This window comes from Lolium perenne, chromosome 6, assembly GCF_019359855.2.
Source record: "Lolium perenne isolate Kyuss_39 chromosome 6, Kyuss_2.0, whole genome shotgun sequence".
NCBI classification, from domain to species: domain Eukaryota; kingdom Viridiplantae; phylum Streptophyta; class Magnoliopsida; order Poales; family Poaceae; genus Lolium; species Lolium perenne.
Window position 1 is genome coordinate 57206804 of NC_067249.2, and position 18447 is coordinate 57225250.

The 18447-nt window shown below is 41.8% G+C and overlaps 3 long non-coding RNA genes across 8 annotated transcripts; 2 read left to right on the top strand and 1 right to left on the bottom strand.

Annotated features, from left to right (window-relative positions):
- Nucleotides 1-629: 629 nt before the first annotated feature.
- LOC127308073 (uncharacterized) lies at nt 630-4893 on the top strand. Of its 3 annotated transcripts, XR_007856256.2 has the most exons (3): nt 741-2271; nt 2790-2857; nt 3308-4893. It is a non-coding gene; the product is annotated as an uncharacterized lncRNA (long non-coding RNA). The 3 variants fall into 3 exon arrangements; XR_007856254.2 differs by having other exon boundaries at nt 630-2267; nt 2790-4893; XR_007856253.2 differs by having other exon boundaries at nt 630-2271; nt 2790-4823.
- Nucleotides 4894-7466: 2573 nt separating this feature from the next.
- LOC127308075 (uncharacterized) lies at nt 7467-12811 on the bottom strand. Its single transcript, XR_007856261.2, has 5 exons — nt 12386-12811; nt 10725-11063; nt 10496-10578; nt 10039-10191; nt 7467-9123 (listed from the first exon to the last, which is right to left on the bottom strand). It is a non-coding gene; the product is annotated as an uncharacterized lncRNA (long non-coding RNA).
- On the top strand, nt 8118-11734 carry LOC127308074 (uncharacterized). 4 transcript variants are annotated; one of them, XR_011746827.1, is made up of 6 exons: nt 8118-8242; nt 8326-9077; nt 9989-10584; nt 10680-11104; nt 11169-11273; nt 11431-11734. It is a non-coding gene; the product is annotated as an uncharacterized lncRNA (long non-coding RNA). The 4 variants fall into 4 exon arrangements; XR_011746824.1 differs by lacking the exon at nt 8118-8242 and having other exon boundaries at nt 8948-9077; nt 9989-10145; nt 10371-10584; XR_011746825.1 differs by lacking the exon at nt 8118-8242 and having other exon boundaries at nt 8948-9077; nt 11166-11273.
- Nucleotides 12812-18447: the final 5636 nt, after the last annotated feature.

Here is an 18447-nt window from a genome sequence, read left to right on the forward strand (position 1 = left end):
ATTTCTTTGCTGCATTTGACATACAACGGAGAAATTATTGGGGCGACATTGCAGACTTACAGATACAATAACCTGTGAAGGTTGTGCTACACGGATCTACGGCTTTAGGATCGCGACTTCTGTCGGCTCACGATTAGAACAGCCTATTATTAGAACTATTGATAAAACTTATATTAAAAAGTTATCGTGCACCTCCATGCGCTTGCCAATCACAATCCCCAGGATATGCACAAATCACAAAGAATTCTTGTCAGCTCAAGCGCCATCGTCGATCCAAGTGGATGCCACATGTGATCGAGTCGCCCATGCTGCTAAACAAATACACGTGTACGGGTCACCTCAACGCGTTCGCCCTCGAGCAGGATCACTGTCAAATGATTGGTACGTGACAACTGCCAGCATATATAATCGACACGGCAACATGATCTTTGAATGGCAGTATACACGGTCCCAATTATCAATTCAGGATTTCCTTCGTCCATTTTAGAACGTCCACCAGGCGGTCCATGACACAAAAAGTCCACATCGATCAGATCGCAGCCACTTCCCATTATTATTATAACCTATATAAAAGTTGAACCCATATGCTGCAATGAGAACGATTTTGGAGCTGTTCCTCTAACGATTTCTCCAATCGTGCTTTGACGCGTCTCCTTTTTTCCCTGTAGATACGAACGGTTTCTGTAATGCTCTAATTTTTTTGGGGGTCAAAATCGGCAGTCACCGGCTGTTCTACGTCAGTTTTCGATTTTTTCCCGATGTCTTCCGGTTTCTACGGACTCCTTTGCCTTCCTGGTTCTCGGTTGTTTCAGTCCAACCGGTAAAAGAGGAGATAGTTAAGCGGTGCTCTTTCCACGATGGAATTCTAGCGAACGAATTGGGGCGGTCAAAGCGATGTTCTCTCTCCAGTCCCAACCATATCTCCATCGCCCAATGGATAGCTCCACCGCGTCACCCTCCTGCTGGCCGAGCTCCTCCACCGCCCCTCGGCCCCCGCCCTCCTCCACCTCCCCCGTCCTCCTCCACCGCCTCCTCGCCCGACCTCCTCCACTGCCATAGAGGTGGCGCCCAGACCAGCAGCCCATCTCCCTGCTTTTCCGCCGGCCAGAGAGACCGGCAGCCCCACCTCCCTTTTTTTCTGCCGGCGGTTACCCTCGGAACTGGAGGACTGGGCGTGGCTTCGACGCTGCCTCCCACGTCTTTGCCGATCTCATCGGTCACCGGCGGACGCGGCCTGAGCGGGGTATCTCCTGGCATCGTTGGCGCTTCCGTCCTCACCGGCAGTCGAGGCCTGAACCGGGTTTTCCTCGACGTCTTGGCCGTCGCCGATGTGCCCCCGTCGCCGTCCTGGATACGCCTCCTCTCCCATCCCTCCGTGCGCAACCAGGCACGACTGACTGCGGGGAACTCCGACCCCGTGCATGTTACTGCAGCACCTCCTACTCTCTCTCTCTCACCAGTTTGATGCGCGCCAACTGTTTGATGGTATGTTTGTGAGGATTTTTTTTTTGTTGGCTGAATAATGCTCCAATATTCCTTGCAAGATTTAGAGGTGATATTTGTCCATTCCGTGATGCCTGAATTTTGCCTGCTCATTGGCATTCACTCTGCCTCCAAGCTGTCTCTGACGAAACGGTGCTGTTCCCTTGCCATACTGGGAGAAGGTTTTAGATTTCCTATTAGTTTCCCGCAAACTATCATCCTGATTGTTACTTCCAGTCTAAATAGGATCGCTCGCTCATTATCATGCAGGCTGACACTCCTCTTGGGGTAGAATTAAATGGAAAACAGTGGCCCTCCTGGTGGCTTGCCTGCGAGGGGGGCAACCATAGGATCTTTTCGGCGACTCCAATGCCACGGAGATGTTTTGCATCACCCTGACAGCTATTGTGGCAACCACTAGCGCAGGTACTCGGCGGCTAGGTGATCCATCCCCTTTCAGCCTTTCAGACAATGATTGATTGCACCCACCTTTGGTTTTTTCAACTATACTATTGTTCAGTTATTAATTAACAGTGCAATTTTGTTCCTGCTACATAATACTTGGAAACATGATTTCTGTCTTTGGCAGATCTCTTTGATGAGAGAAATGAATAGCTGATAAAGCCTACATTGGAGTTTTGTTGTACTGAGATTTGTTCAGTCCATGTGGAATTTTCCCAATGATACAGCCAGGGCAAACACAGAAAGATCCTACTTAAAGCACAAACAGAGGTTGGGAACAAACGTACATGCCACCCGCCATTGCCGCCACTACACTTCTATCGGTTGGTCCGTATACTCACATTTCTATTGGGATCTTAAATTATTGTGTAAGATCTGTATATTTCAAATGAGCCATTTGACTTAAATTAATGTGCTTTTTTCTGTAATTAATGAAAGAAAACCTATTTTGGTTCTCCCAGATTTTTATACATCCCACTTTGGTATTATAAGTGCACAAAAGATTCCAGTATTGTGCATAGATAAGCGGATATATAGATGAGGCAACTAAATAGGTGCAACTGTTCTGGACAATACGCGTCATCCGCTGTCTCTCTTCATTTCTTCTCTTCTTTTACTTGCCCTCTCTCTCTCTCTCTCTCTCTCTCTCTCTCTCTCTCTCTCTCTCTCTCTCTTCTCTTTTTTTACTTTGTATTTTAGTTTCCGTCTGATTTGTCATAAAGTATTTATAGTCGAATTTATTCAATAACTCTAATCTACTGGAGATGCCAGGTCGTTGATTGAGAGATATCTGCTGGGCTTTGGTGATATCACTATCTTTGATGATTATTTTTCTCTACATTTAGGTGTTGGAGCTCATGTGGTAATACACTAGGGATGACATGGAGGCCACGGAGATTCGTTTCTCTTTCAGGTATCACTGTGCTCCATTTCGAAAAAAGGTATCATTGTGCTTCTTATTTTCTTTAGTATGTAGCTTCAAAAGGTATTACCTGCTCTTTATTGAGTGGTTAATATGAAATGTCTAAATGAATGATGTTTAATTAGTGTCTTGTGTCTAATAGGGCATGTGAGAACAATGTTAGCTGAACAATTTTGTTTTAGTCTAGGAGTTTTCAACATAGAGTCCAGAGCTGTTGTTTTTTTAGAGAGAATACAGAGTTGCGTGCTCAAGCTTTCGAATAGTAATTAAGAAATTTCCTTAAATATTATTTTCTCTGATGTAAAAGATCATTTGGAAGATTTTTCCTCCAGCTGCCTAAAAAATAGACTATACTGGTTCAAAGAGTGGTTTTGAAAATTACTTCCTCAAATATTAGAAAACAGATGGGATGGTTTTTTCTTTCCATCTCTTTTTTTCCAGATTATGGAACATGAAAGAAGGAGATTAATCGATATGCAAGCACCTAGACAAGATGTGCAGAGATGTTACCAATGTCAGCTTCTCTGCGCACCCTGAGCAGCACCAACACGTGGAGTGTGTCTTCAGTGAGTCACCATCCTAATCAGAGGCAGCGAACCCTCATCGGTTCAGTACAGATGTTACAAGTGTTTTTGATTTTTACTCTCCTCATGTTGTGCGTCATTGAGATTTATAGAGTAGTGGGTAGTGAACCCTGCCTGCCTTCTTTGATAATGTGATGTAGGATTTTACATAGAGAGAGGTAAGCACTACTACATATATGTGACAGTTTCATGTCCCTATCCTGCACTTATAAGGATTTCCGCAATTGTTGATAGCTGCAGCTAAATACCCGTAACCGGAAATTTTAGGAGATCTTTCTTCCGGTGTAGAGAAAAATAACTGGGTAGTACATTTGAAGTTCCTATAGGTACCAGATTAGAGATTTAAACACTGGAAAGAAACTCTAGATCTTACATGTTGACGAGAACACTTAGGTAGTACATTTTAGGTTCCTACAGCTACCGGATTGGAGAGTTAAACTTAAACCATTGGAAATAAAATCTAGAACTTACAATTCTTCTGCTGTAGAGGAAAATAGTTAGGCAGTGCATTTTAGGTTCCCCATAAATAATGATTTCTACTTTCTATGCTTTTGTAGAACGGAAATACTTCTCTGGCAGAACAACATAGATGGAGCAATGGATAAAATGTTCTTCTTAACTGAGCCATCTTCCTGGTGCTCCAGAATATATATGTTAAGTTTTTGAAGTCAATGACAATAGGATGACACATGGTTTCAATACTGAAATAGATAGCTTTTGAGATAAATCCGCCATTTGCTTACACCACGATATGCACCTCTTCTATATGAGAAAATATTACTGAGTGGGTTTATAGTTGTTCTGCCCAAAGTAAGCATGGTTAGCATCTCATGATTGCTTAATTTTCCACTGATTATGTTGATTTGTAATTTATCTTAAAAGGAGATTCTGATTTGTATTGTTGCACTATGTACCTTAGTTTTTGCGTTATCTTTTCACAAGTTCAGTTCAGATGATAATATTGACATATTTTCCTTCATAAATGAGCTTCGCCAAATTCATCCCAGGTTCCCAACAACTTAAATAAGCTGCTCGAAAGCATCCTGATGGATCAACCGAAGAAAGAAATCACAAATCGCAACAAACTTTATGCGGCTTAATCGGTTATCAGAGAAGTAAATTCTGAAAGGAGAGCGATCAAAGCTGAAAATACCATTAGCAGGTATTATCTATGGTTCCTGGAGTTTTTGTGATACAGTAAAGTGGTCTGATTATTTTTGTAATGGCAATGCTGAGACTGTAGGCTTCCCTGTCGATCATAGGTAGTCTGCACTGTACTCCAACTTTTTTTTGAACTTCTGTATTGGAGTATTTTGTAATGACACACTTTGTTTGTGCAAATGTCGTGCTATAATTATCGTGTGTCTCTCTTATCTAGAAACCTCAACTTTCTCCATGTAAGGATTCTTGGTAAGTTAATGAAGTTATTGCTTGCAAGGCTTACCACATTGTGCACTCTTATTAGTTGGGACCTGATAGTGGGAATTACCTTTAATTCTTTTAGTTTGAAGTCTCTAATTATTCTGGATCTATGTGGGATTACAACTCAAAACCTAAAGCTCCGAAACAGATTTTGACCCCTGAACTTTTACATAGCTGACAACTACGGAGGGGCATTCGTAGGAGAGAAAAACTGAAGTGACGTTTGACTCGACACTAACTGAAAAATTCAGTGTTAGGCCTGGAGATTAATCTGAACTACATGCAAATGCATTCATGGCATTCATCTTCAGTTTGAGGCACTCACCAAAAACTTGGTGAAGGAACTTGCTTGCATGCATTGAGATCATCAGGGAGGAAGGCAGCGAGCAGCAGGGTCTTGGGCCGCTGCTCGCTGGCCAGAATCCTACAAGCTCGTGTCAATGAAGACAGTTGCGGCTGCAGCAAGGCTTGACACATGGAGATGTTGTCTGGAGCTTGAGCTTCACTTGAAGGAAGCAAGGACGGTGGCCAGGTCGCGCTGTATCACCCTGGTGGTTCTGCATGATCACCAAACAGCCTCAGCAGAGTCGGGAAAGAAGAGCTCCGATCTCCCTCAGAGCTGCGCGAAAGTCAAATCGGTCGCATTGGGGAGGTTAGGAGCAGAAGATCACATGGTACACCATAGTGTGAAAAGGATGAACTCACACTAGATGGATACCTGCGACGAAGAAGATCCAACGGTTGTGCATGTTAAAATTTCTTGGATTGAAGGACTGCATGAGGGATGGTGAAATCAATGGTATAACATGCAGAGCTTGATGATTTGTTCTTGGATTGGATTTGGAGGGAGAAGACAATGGGTTTGCTCTCAGCTGGGAGAGGAATGAAAAGAAGCTGAGAAACAAGAGGATGGGTTTGCCAAGACGGTAGTCGGCACATTCATGCCTAAAGCCTAAGCTACAGACAAAGAAGAAAAAACCATTGCAGAATAAGATTTAAAAAATGAACATGCTCCCAAAAGAGATACTCCCATACGGTTGTGTCGCTTAGCTTTAGCCCTGATGGTTTATCTTTGCTTCTCAGATTGCAATTCTTAATTTTTGAGTAATACAAGTTCCATTGGCAAAAAAAAAATTAATTACGTAAAGTTCACATAAGAAACGTAGTGAGATTATAAACAGTTGATTAACTTTTTTTTTTTCAAATCAGTGACATTTTGACTACCATCATAACTAGACGAGGCATAGGTTTCCAGATGCATACAAATTCATTGGACACAATATCCACTTTATCACTCACAAATATTTTTTTCTAAATTTTCACTGAAGGAAGCATCACACAAAAATATAAGTTGTATTAACTCAAAATTTTAATTAAAGGGATAGCAATGGACAAGGTTCACATAAAATACTTTGAGGTTGAGAAAAAGCCAGCATTTTCTATGTTATGCTTTGAATTCTACGACAAGATTTCCACAAACATAAGCTCAGATTAATTATTTAATTGCTACTATAATATTTATACTAAAACCCTTTTTCCCTCTGGAATCATCCTATATTAGAGTTCATCTACTTTTAAATCTTTTTCATTCAGTTCTTACGGTCTACTTACATTTTAACAATTAATTCAAACCGAGATTTCTTACAGTAATTATACTATTTTTTTTAGGGTTGCAAGTATACTATTTGTGTACAGACTAGATATAGATGAGTCAACGAGGCACCGTCCCCGATTTAAATAAAACTTTGTGAGCGACACTCATCAAAATTTTGGACCGTAAGAGGCATCTTCAGCTTAGAATGTCACCTCAACTCGTGACGCCAGTGTTGATGCCGTCGCCACGCTATGTATAAATTGAGTTCAGACAAAAAAAAGACGGAATCCAATTCATCTTACTGCTATCCATGATCATCCGATTAGCTCGTGGTGGATTCCTATTCATGTGTTAGTCAAGAACGTACTTTATTCCCACGGGCAGTCATTTTCAAAAATACCTTTTCTTACCTTTGGATGACGATTCCTCAACGCAACTTTTAGACCGTAATTTTTCTATGCTCGCGACAACATTTTTTTTACATTTCGTTTCTCAATCTCCCGACAGCCATTCCTCCACTGAACTTTTCAACCATACATTTCCGACTGTAATTATAATTCCATACTTTTTCGAGGGTATGTAATTTTACGACCATAATTCGTCACCAGTTGGCAACAGTATTCCTCCAACACACCTTTTTGGCCATAATTTTTCGGCGGTAGTTACCCTTCTTCTGCGTCAGTATATAACTTCCCCTTTTTATGTCTTGATGATAAGTCTTCGACACAACTTTTCGGTCGTGTTTTCCCCGATGGTGGTTACCCTAGGTAATTGTTCGCCGGTGGTTATTTCATCGGCAACAAATGGCCCGTGGTACTTTCACATTCTTTGATAATTTTTTGACATAATTTTCCAGCTGTAATTTTTCGCCGATATCTCTTCGATGGTGAGTACTTCTCCTACCGTAATTAGTGAGCTTCTAGATTATTTGGCAGCAATTTTTCCACTCTTTTCCAGCTGTAACTTCCTTAGGTAACTATCTTTCGGTAATTTTCGAGCGTGACTAATCAGTAATACAATTTATTTTTCTATTTTTTGTTCTTTCACAATAACTCTACTATCCACCACCTTTTTTATTTCGAAAAAAATACTATTAATGTCCTGCTCTCTTCTGCTGTAAATTTAGACAATAATACTATTGTACGCATCATGTAATCTCCAACAGTACTATTAACCGATTATACATATGTGTTGTCCCCTCACGGGCACGGCGTGACGCCGCGCCGCATCTTCCTAGTAAACTATATCAAAGCTGAACCACTTTGCTGAATTCTCATAAGTTTGGGTACTGTTCATGGTAGCTGTTTGAACCGTTTTGCAGCAATGAGATTAGTTTGGGTACTGTTGGTGTCCCGTTTTATCCAATCGGGTTTTGCCACGATTACTTTTTCCCACTTCAATCTGGATGTAAGGGAGACGTGCGGGAATTTCTTTCTTTCTTTCTCTTTTTTTCCCTTCCTAAAATTGCTGATCCACGGAAAATAGCCGGTAGACTTTGCACATGTGGGCCGGTTGCTCCCTGTTTATTTGGCGTCGGTTACCTTCCATCTCCGGTTTAATCGGCCTCCACCGGCTGTGCATGGATTACGGGAGTTTCCGTTTTCACTTCTCCGCCACGTGCCTTCTTGCGTGTCTTTTCTTTTTTCTTTCCTTCTTCCTGGACCTAATTTCCTCATGCGTCTTCTCCTCGGTTCATACGACTACCTATCTGCAGCGGAGAGACCGCTGCTCTTTCTTTCCTCCCCCTTTTCTTCCGTCGCTGGATTTCCTTTCCAGGTTTTGATCTCAGCGTTTCCTTCTGGTTCTTCTCCGTTTGGCCTCCCGCTTTGTCATGTCTTACTCGATTTATTTTGTTTCAGGAATCTGCTTGGTCATGGATGCTGCTGCAGGTCGTGGGGGAGGTCGCCCGGTTCCTGCACCGCCGCCTTTACGCCGGCTAAACTCTTAGCCGCGTCTTCATCATCTTAGCAGCTCGCCTGCTGTCAGCCATACCCCGCCGTCTTCGCCGGTGCATCCATCATACGCGTCGCCGGCTTTGCCTCCACTTCCTTTGCCTGTGCCTTCGGCGCCGCGTTTCCGCCGCGGCCTGGATCAGCTGCTTCCTCGGCCGGCAAGCCGGGGCGGCCGAGATTCTCGCGGCCATCGGCGGGACTCCTCTGCTGCTCTTCCTGCCTCAGCTGTTGGTTCAGTTGGTGCTGCTGCGTCCGATCGGCCATGTTCTGGTTCTAGATCTCCTGCTTTACCTTATGTTGCTTCTTTGTCGGCCATACAACTGCCTGGAGGAGGTGTAGGCCGGGGATCAGGTCGTCGCCGCGGCCGGTCGTTCTCCCTTTCTGCTTCTCCATGTGCACGGCACCGACGCCGTTCCGAGGATACTCCTTCCGATGTTGCTGTTACTCTTACCGGTTCTGCTGTCCGTCTTCCCGGGCCTGATATACCTGCTGTCCACCTTTTGGTTTTCCTATGGATCCACACCATACTGGGTCTTCTACGGATATTTCTTTCCGCCGATCTCTTGCCTCTCCTTCAATGTTAGATGACATACAATCTTGGAGGCGGGAGATAAGTTTAGGCAAGCGTCCTGTTGAGGTTCCAGACGTCGCTGTTGCTGGTAATTTCCTCTTCCTCTTTTATCTTCCCTTCAGTTTGCCCTACCTCTGCAATATCATACTTTTTCCATTAGGCATGCAGCTGTACCGGTAGTTTGCGAGATGATCGATCAAAGCAACCACTTGAGATTTATTTAAGTATGTAAAGTTTTCGCATTATTGTCAGCCTTCTGGCTTCTGAATTTTCCATTTAACTGAAATCGTCACGATATGTATTTCTCTGAATTCAGTGTTTGGGTTATAAACAGAACATCACCACCAATTGTTTTCCTATCTGCAAAATAATGCCATTATTTTCTTTCCAAATTGTAAAAGTTCTTTCCTTTGCAATTATGTTATCTACAGTCACTACATCAATCTATACGCAATGTAAGTTCTGCTTGCCAGGCTTATTGCACTGATATGCGTGACCGGCTGTTGCATTTTGTCTTGCCAACTGTTAATTCTCCTTCACCCATTCATCCATTATTTATAATTACTTTATGCAACTGAGAAAATTTATTGCAGCACAGAAGTTCTATCTTGCAGCTCCGACCAGCAATTATTTTCCTATCTGCAAAATAATGCCATTATTTTCTTTCCAAATTGTAAAAGTTCTTTCCTTTGCAATTATGTTATCTACAGTCACTACATCAATTTACACGCAATGTAAGTTCTGCTTGCTAGGCTTATTGCCTTGCCTACTGTTTCCTTGCTGTTTGATTTCCATAAGCTTTAGCGTTACAGTCCTTTCATTTTATTTCATTCCCATGGATCCTTACTATTTGATCTGTTCATGCTTGGTTTCATTAATTTTCTCATCTAGATTTCCCTGCTACCATATGCTCTATTCTTCACACTATGCTGATCGATACGTTACTTTACTATACACTTTTTATGCATACTAATATTTCGTGATCATCTCATGTTACAGGATATTAACATAGGTGACAATGCAAGAAACATCAGTCAGAGATATCAAACCTCGAGGATCTCCGAGGCGTGTTGTTGTACGCATTGCCCGGTCAGGGGAGAACCGGAATAGAGACAACCACCTCTATGAGATTGGTTTCATGTTTGTTGATCATTTGGTACATCTTCCACACCAACATTTGTTATCTATCTTCTTTCTGTTTCCTGCACATGAGACATATGCACTTAGTAAACGCTTAAGATTCAGTTATTTACCAACTTAAATATGCCTTTCAATAATTATACCACTTACAGGACTGTGATGTAAAATCATACAAACATGTTTACATACCTTTTCTTATTTCAATACATGTATACAAACTAAGTAGCACTAAACTTCGCAGGGTAACAAGTACAAGCTAAACATAATGGTTACCAATTTGGACGATCAAATCAACTGGTGGTTCTATTCTTGCAAATTATGCTGGAGAAAAATGGTTCAGTACGGAACTTCTCGCAGATGCCCTACCTGCCATACATCAGGCGAGCACTACAGGTGGTTCAGTACGGAACTTCTCGCAGATGCCCTACCTGCCATACATCAGGCGAGCACTACAGGTATTGTTATGGGCAAGCAAATAACAAGTGTCAGATAAATAATTGCATCTTATGCATGCATGCTCTAAAAAAACAATACATCTATACATGTATAGGTTGAAGGTCAGTGCAATAGATGGAGCCAAAAACTGAAGACCTACCCGTCACCGGCCGCTTCACATTCTTTGGCAACTGCGCCGAGGCTCTAGCGGGCAAGGAAGTAGATCTTCTTGCGCCACTCACTTAAGGTCATCCTAATTATGTCCCTCCTGCCATTATTGCCGCGGTAGGCAAGAAGTGCACAATCACTTGGGAAGTCGACCAGGAAACCTATGATGCTAATCCTGGAGTAGTGTTCCTTACCGTCTCAAAGGCGCAGCTACTGACTGACTCAGTGCAAGTGGTGGAACCTTCTACCCAAATCAGCTCTGCAATAGCTGATAAGACGATTATGCCAATTGACCACCACCCAGAAGGCAGCTCCTCACAGGCAACACCTCCTAAAGACGTACTTGAATCAATCGATGCTGAAGAGGATGAGGTAGGTAGTGCACTATTCTATATAATAAACTAATCCTACATCTTCTAATGTATTTTTCTAGCAGGACAAAGGCAAAGAAAACAAAGATAAAAAAATGAAGAGCAGCGACCATAAAAAGAGACCTGCAAAGGTACTGTTCAAAGGAAAGAAGTAAACTTTCTCTTTTTAGGTAAAAGTAAAAGCTACGAAAGAGCTACATATTCCATCTATTACAGTATCCATTCACTCATCGTGTACCTTATATTGATTATTACAGACTACCATCGCATGACACCATTTATTACAGTACCATTCACTCATCATGTATCTTATATTGATTATTACAGACTACCGTCGCATGACAAAACGAGTGCAAGCACACTATCAGGGCGACCAAGCAAATAAGTGAAGTAGTCACCTACGGGTGCAGCTTCTTACCAACCTTCTACCTTCACCTCCTAAGTTTATGTCACCTAATATTACTCCAGATCAATACCCTGCAATCTCTTAGAGTTGCATACCTAAGACTGTATATGTAGAAGTTTGCTTTTCAGACCTCCAGTACTACTATCTATGTATAATTATCCAGTATGTAAACCTAATTATCCAGTATGTAAACCTTTGTTCGTTATTATGTGCCTTAGAACTTAATGGGCTAGCAGCTTACTAACTATATTATCGTTTCATGTTTTATACCAGCAACTCCATCAGATGTAACTACACGTATCAACTACCACATCATTACACTTCTCCATGTCATATTTTACATAACATTGATGGCATTAGGATGAGATAAGTAACCTTTTTTGCTTCTTCACTTCCATCAGTAAGTAATTCAGCTAACACTCCCCTCAAATGTATATCTAACACAGAGAGCGGTACCGTCTCCTGAACTATCCAACGACAGATATGTTTCTGTTCTACAACTGAATTACGAATTGGCAAGATGGTTTTGTGGAAAAATCTGCATTTTATATGCACAAGGAAAGTAAATAAAAACAATGTCAATAATTTTGTGCAAAAATCTGTACCTTATATGCAGCAGCAGAGTGCACACAAAAAAATCATAAAAAAAATACCAAACCTCATACATCCTACTATCAACCCATAGAATTTTATATACGATTTCTCAAAATTATACATTCGTATATGCACACACAACTACTACGTCACAGAGTTCACCATTATGCTAGCAATACAAAGGTATAGCAAGTTTTAATTGCAGCAGAAGAATACAACTATACACCATCACATTAGAACAAATAATTTCAATAATTTAATAACAAGTCAGTAGAGGCATACCGAGCCATTCATCCCTTGGCGAATAACGGCAGGAAAGACAAGCAATCGCTCCCTACCGCTTATTCCACACCTGCTGCCTCCACCTACGCACAGTCTTCTGAAGAAAGAAGAACCACCTTGGCCTTGCTCCATTTGCCTTATGTGCTCCGCTGCGTCAAGTCCCTAGACAGGCCAAGCAAAGACTACAGCCGATTGCTTCTCCGATTTGTCCCCGCCGGCTCATGCGCCGCCGAATCCAGAAGGGAACGGCCAAATTACGAGGACCATGGTGGTACACATTCTTACGCCTACCGTAAATCAGCCATGGCCTTGCTGCAAGAACTTATCCAGCCAAGAAGAGAGAGAAAGGTAAGAGAAAGTCGATCCAACTTTCCCTTCGCTGACTTAGGACATAATCCACTCACTGGTTCATTTTTTTTTTTGAGAGAACTCACTGATTCAATGACTACTCTATAACAAATTCTCTATTTCAGATAACCCCAGCCCATTACCAATGCACTGTTACAGTCTAAATGGGCCTAACCAAAAAGGCCTATATGCTGCCTTCTAAAAAGATATACACGTTAGCAACTAATGAGCCAACAAAAACCAAACTAAATATCAAGAAATTTAGGTAAAAAACTTATGCTTATCTACTACCTCTACATACGTATTGACACAAATATCCTCCTTTATTCAGTTCTATTTATTTGATTGCACAAAAAGAACTCCCCGAAATCACAATACTCGAAAGCAGTCGACTGGACAATTTTCTCCAAAGTACGGCGCCAACCTTTAATCAAGGTCTCCACTTTCATCCTCAATGTCTCATTCTCTTCTTCCACACGACGAAAACCAACAATATAATCTTCCTACCACACAATAGACAGTACGAGCGCGGCGTGCGCCGCGCCGCACACTTCCTAGTACGCATTGATCATCAATGTAGTTTTCACTCATGAGGGATCACATTAACTTTCGTTCCTGAAAGTAACGTTTCATCAGTTCATTTCAATCAGTGAGTTGTTATTTGTGACACACACAAATAGCATATGCTTAGCTCTTTCAAAATGGCTGAGGTTACAATGTAGGGGTTTCATAACTAACATAATATTTTAGTACCAGGTACATCCAACGCAACTTATACTAGTCAGAGAGTATTATATAGTAGTATCATGCATGTGGTACTAATGTGTGATATTATCTTCACAATGCTTAGTATCATGTAGTAGTATCATAGGTTAATTATATTTAGTGATTTGTAGAATCTCAATGCAAAAGTGTGTACAAGATTGATTTGACATTAATTTTTTTAGTTCTACATGCTATGATACAATATCTACCTATGATGCTACTACCATCTCTTTCTTCATTTATTGATGTGACACATCAGCTTTTTGCATGCATGTGATGCATAATACTAGCTATAATAATTCCATTGTGGGTACTCTTAGCTACTAATTACACCTAACAGAGAAGAGTGAGCATATTACATGTCAGATTTATAACCAACATAATCTTCTAATGCAATTAAGTAATTAAGTATGTATCAGGTGCATCTAATGCAATTGGGCTACTAATTACACAAGTGATACACACTTCTGGCACAAAAAAGATGTTCTCCAGTCTCTATAGACCAGTTGTCAACACCCGGATTTTTAAGTCCAGATGCCTATTATGCCATACATCGCAATCCCAGGAATATTGTTTTTGCGAGACATAATAGATTGATATCACAGAACATCATTCTTTACAACATCATAATAGTCTTACAACAAAAAGGATCACATGATCCAGTCTCATTACAACACTTGATCTAATGATCAATTACATAACACATAGCGGAAATACGTAGTAGACGTCCATCTGTTCCACATGCAACTGTTGACGTCAGGAGTAGTTCTAGTTGTCGTAGACGTCCTGCTGGCCTTCATCCTGGTACTGGGGCTCATCTTCATAGTCTGGCCATTTGAATAGCCAGGGACAAAGCCATGAGTACTTTAAAGTACTCGCAAACTAATACTAATGTAAGTTTTATCAACTATGGTAAGGGGGTAGTAAGCTCTAGGTTCATTTGCATAAAGCTAGTTTTATTTCATAAGCACTTTAGTAAACAAAGACTCTTTGATTGCCTAACTTAACTCAAGTGGGCACATTAGTGTCATTCCCACAACTCTGTTGTGATTCAAAGTCAAAGTCACATTTCACTTTCAAGTCACAAGTCACAAGTCACCATTCATATTTTGGAAAAGTTCTGATGACGGAACAGTATGGCATTTCCAACTGTCCATGACCGCGGACGTGGCTATTCGAATAGGTTTACACTCTGCAGAGGTCGTACACTTGTGCCACAATAATTGCAATAGTCCGTCAGGGGTAACTGGCCCTGATTTATCACACTCATTGCGCGAACTACCAATCATAACCTTTCATTTACATACCCTAGTATAGGCACCTCTCCCCATGAGCTTGGCCTCCCAGTGAAAACCAACCGTCAACCTGGGAACTGCACATGGCTTGGGTAGGACAATCACCTCATTTCACGTCATTTCACTTTCGGAGGAGGCAGCCTTGGCATAACCCCTATGACGCTTGTTCAGAGGGAACCCATACTAAAATACATAAGTTTCCAGTTAAGCCCTACCCAGATTCAGGTATTGTGGGGATACTCAAGAATTGGAATGGTATCGCATCTGAATCCAACCATCAGTTTTTGGTAAATTTCACCAAGTCACTCACAAGTCATATTCACCTTCAAAATCTTTCAATAGAATGACTCATCATTCCAAGGTTTTCAAAGTCATTGGTTTTCACAAGTTCCCATCTAGAGTAGTCATTTTTAATCTTAGCACTAGCAACTAGTCATGAGGGGTGCTAACTAGCTTATAGCTTTCTAGGCTAAGTGTGTTGCTCTTGTACTACTCCATAACTAAACCAAGTGAATCATGAATCAAAAAGTAAACTTTGATAAACCAAAGCCAAAAACTTGTGAGGTAAAAACTTGGGATAGGATCATTAAGCATAAATTAATATGTAATGGTGCCTTGCTCTTGTAGAGCTTTGCACAAGGGCAACTTGCAAGAATATTAGCTTGCCTTGATTGGGGTATTGATCAAAGTTCTCTTCTTCTTCCTCTTGGTAGAAGACCTCCTCCTCCTGATAGCCTCCGGTACTAGCGTCTATAAACGAATACGAGGATACAATCACCAAACAAATATTAATGGGCTACTTATCCTTATTGGCTCACTCAAGATGATCTATTATCATCACAAACATTACTCAACCTTAGACTAGGGTTTCTTCTTGAGTTTTGGAAAACAAGTTCCTATGAGTGAAATAGGGATTAGGGTTTCTATTTAGTTCTTTGGAGAAAATAATTTTCTCTCATTGAATCTTCTTAAAATTTAATATCCTCAAATAACAAGGTATGATCACATGTTGACTAAAGTCAACACTTCACACTTATCATTTGAGAAATATGATTTAAATGAGGTTCTACAATTCATGCAATTTAAATCCTACTTTGATTTAAAATCCTGAAGTAAGCAATGATGAGACCAAGCAACTAAGGTCATCACATTACTTCACAACACTTGGGAAGATGATTTAAATGAGGTGCTACACCTCATAGATTTGAAAAGCTAAATTTGAAAATGATTTAAATGGGCTAGTATTGACTACATAGCCAATTTTTGAATCTAGCCCATGATCATGCACACAACTAGGTCATGTTTTTGCATAATCAATTAAAAAATGTGAAATGTTATTTATGAGAGTTGGAATCAACTCAAAATCACTTATGGTTGATTTTTAATAATTGTTTGAAATCTGAAAAGTCCCTGCCTTGTTATTTTTTGCTTCTTTAATTCTACACAAGATCTAGGGTTGAAACCAGTGGGGTTGGATAGAGTTTTTCATAAGCTTTCTAACAATACCAAATTCACTAAATTTGGCAAAGTAGATTTGGAGATATTAAATATTTAGCAAAGCATCTGAGAGCAATTTAACAGAAATAGATTAAAACCAAATTTGAATTTAAAACGGGCGCGGGAATGAAGTTGGGCCGGCCCAGCTGCGGCCTGGGCCACGCATGCATGGCGCATGCACGTGGCGCGCATCGGAGCACGTGGCGCATCGGATCTGGATCGGACGGCGCTGGGTCATCGCCTACCTCGCGATGCTGCAAGCTTGCGACGGCGAGATCTCCCAACTCCAGGCTCGGATCACGGCGGGGTTGGGTGCGTTCGGCGGGGATTTTCAAGGGATACACGATGGTGTAGGAGTTGGAGGCTGAGGCGGCGAGAAATGGGGCGGTTTTGAGTGTGGCCGCCGGCGAGCTTCCGGCGCCGGTGAGCTGCGAGGAGAGGAAGAGAGTGGTGCTAGGAGGGAGAGATGGAGGCTGCGAGATTGTGTGGTGATGTCCAGGTCGCGAAGGGGGGTTTATATAGCTGCCAGGGAAGGGAGCGCGACGTGGCCGGCATGGCAGCGACATCACGGTGCACGTCGTGTGCAGTCGTCTCCGGTGTGGCTTTGGCGTCAGCAAGAGAGGTACCGGGTAGGTGGTGACGCGCGCGGAGTGGCGAGCCTGCTGGCGCCGTGTGCAGTGCGCACGAGGACGTGGCCGACGTCGGTGTCCTCGCGTCATGGCATCGTCCTGGCGCGGGAGAGGGTTAATGGTCATGTCTAGTAGTTGCGTGGGAGTGAGAGGAAGCTAGTGGCGCAGTGGGGCGCGATGGGACGCAGTGTGCACGCAGAGAGATGGTGATGTCCTCGGGTTGGTGACTATGGGCAATGGCATTCTTGTTTTAGTCCACCACTTACTCTCCTTGTCCCATGGTCGTGTCTAGCAGTTGTAAAGGGTCAAAGGCAAGGTGTGTGACAAGGTGAGAGAGAGGGAAAAGGTCAAGGGTAGGTAATGACATGGTGGTGATCATGTGAGTGGCATGGCATGGCATTGGATGGGTGTGGTGCCTTTCTTCTTGTCTCTGGTGCTTGGCTTGGTTGAGTGAGGTGAGGGCATGGTACTAGACATGGTGGGCATGGTGAGAGAGAGGTAGGGTTGGCACATTTGATTTATGCAAAAGTGTGTGTGACATAGGCCATGTCCTTGGCTTGTCTTGGTTCATGGTGATGATGTCAAAGCTAGGTGATGTCATGAGAGTGGTTGTGTGGTACTAGTGGTACTATGGATGAGCTTAAAGAGAGAGTGAGGTAGGAATAGTGGTTGAGAGTAGGTGTACCTTATAGTAACTATTGGATTCTTAGGTAAAAACCTCATGTGTGGGTAAATTTTGCTAGGTTTCTTCATGGATGAGTTCTAAATGATATTTGGCAGCAATGGGTGGCATTGGTTTGGGATTTGGAGATGGTTTGGGAAATTCCAAGTTTTGGGGGAATCTAGAATCTGTTTCAAAGTTGCAACTTGGCTTGACTAATTTAAGCAATGGTCAATGATATGGTCAAAGTGGTCAACATCAAAGTTGTTCACCTTGATGAGGTCTTGGATGAAGTGCAAAGAGTTGGCAGGGTTTGGTTTAAGAATCTCTCAATAAAAGGGCTCAAAGAGGGTAAGATGTTAAAATATCATATGTGACCATTATCACATACAACTAGGTTTTTGATTTTTCTTTGATTTGATTTGAGTTTCTTTGATTCAAAAGGGATCCTTTTGAGTTTAAAAGAGTTTCCAAACCATTGGCACAATGTTATATGGCCTAGGTTAAAGATTTTCAAAAATGGCCAAAACCATATGTGAGGGTTTTTACAATTTCTCAAAACCTTTTCTTTTTTATCTTTGATCCAAAGGATCATGGTTTTGGGTTCAAATGAGGTTGGTTAGGTTTACTCATGGTTTCCAACCATTTGGGTAAGGTAGATAGGGCATAGGTCAATTATTGAAGAATTAGCCATTAGCCCACATATGCCTCACAATTTATTTTGTTTTCTTTCTAAAAGTTCCTCTTTGGTTTTGAGAAGGGTAGGGTTAGGGTTTAGAAAACATTTCAAAATACTTCACACAAGCTGACAAGGGATTAACTTATCAATGCCTACGTATTGTAGACTAGGGTTTAGTTGGAAGTAGA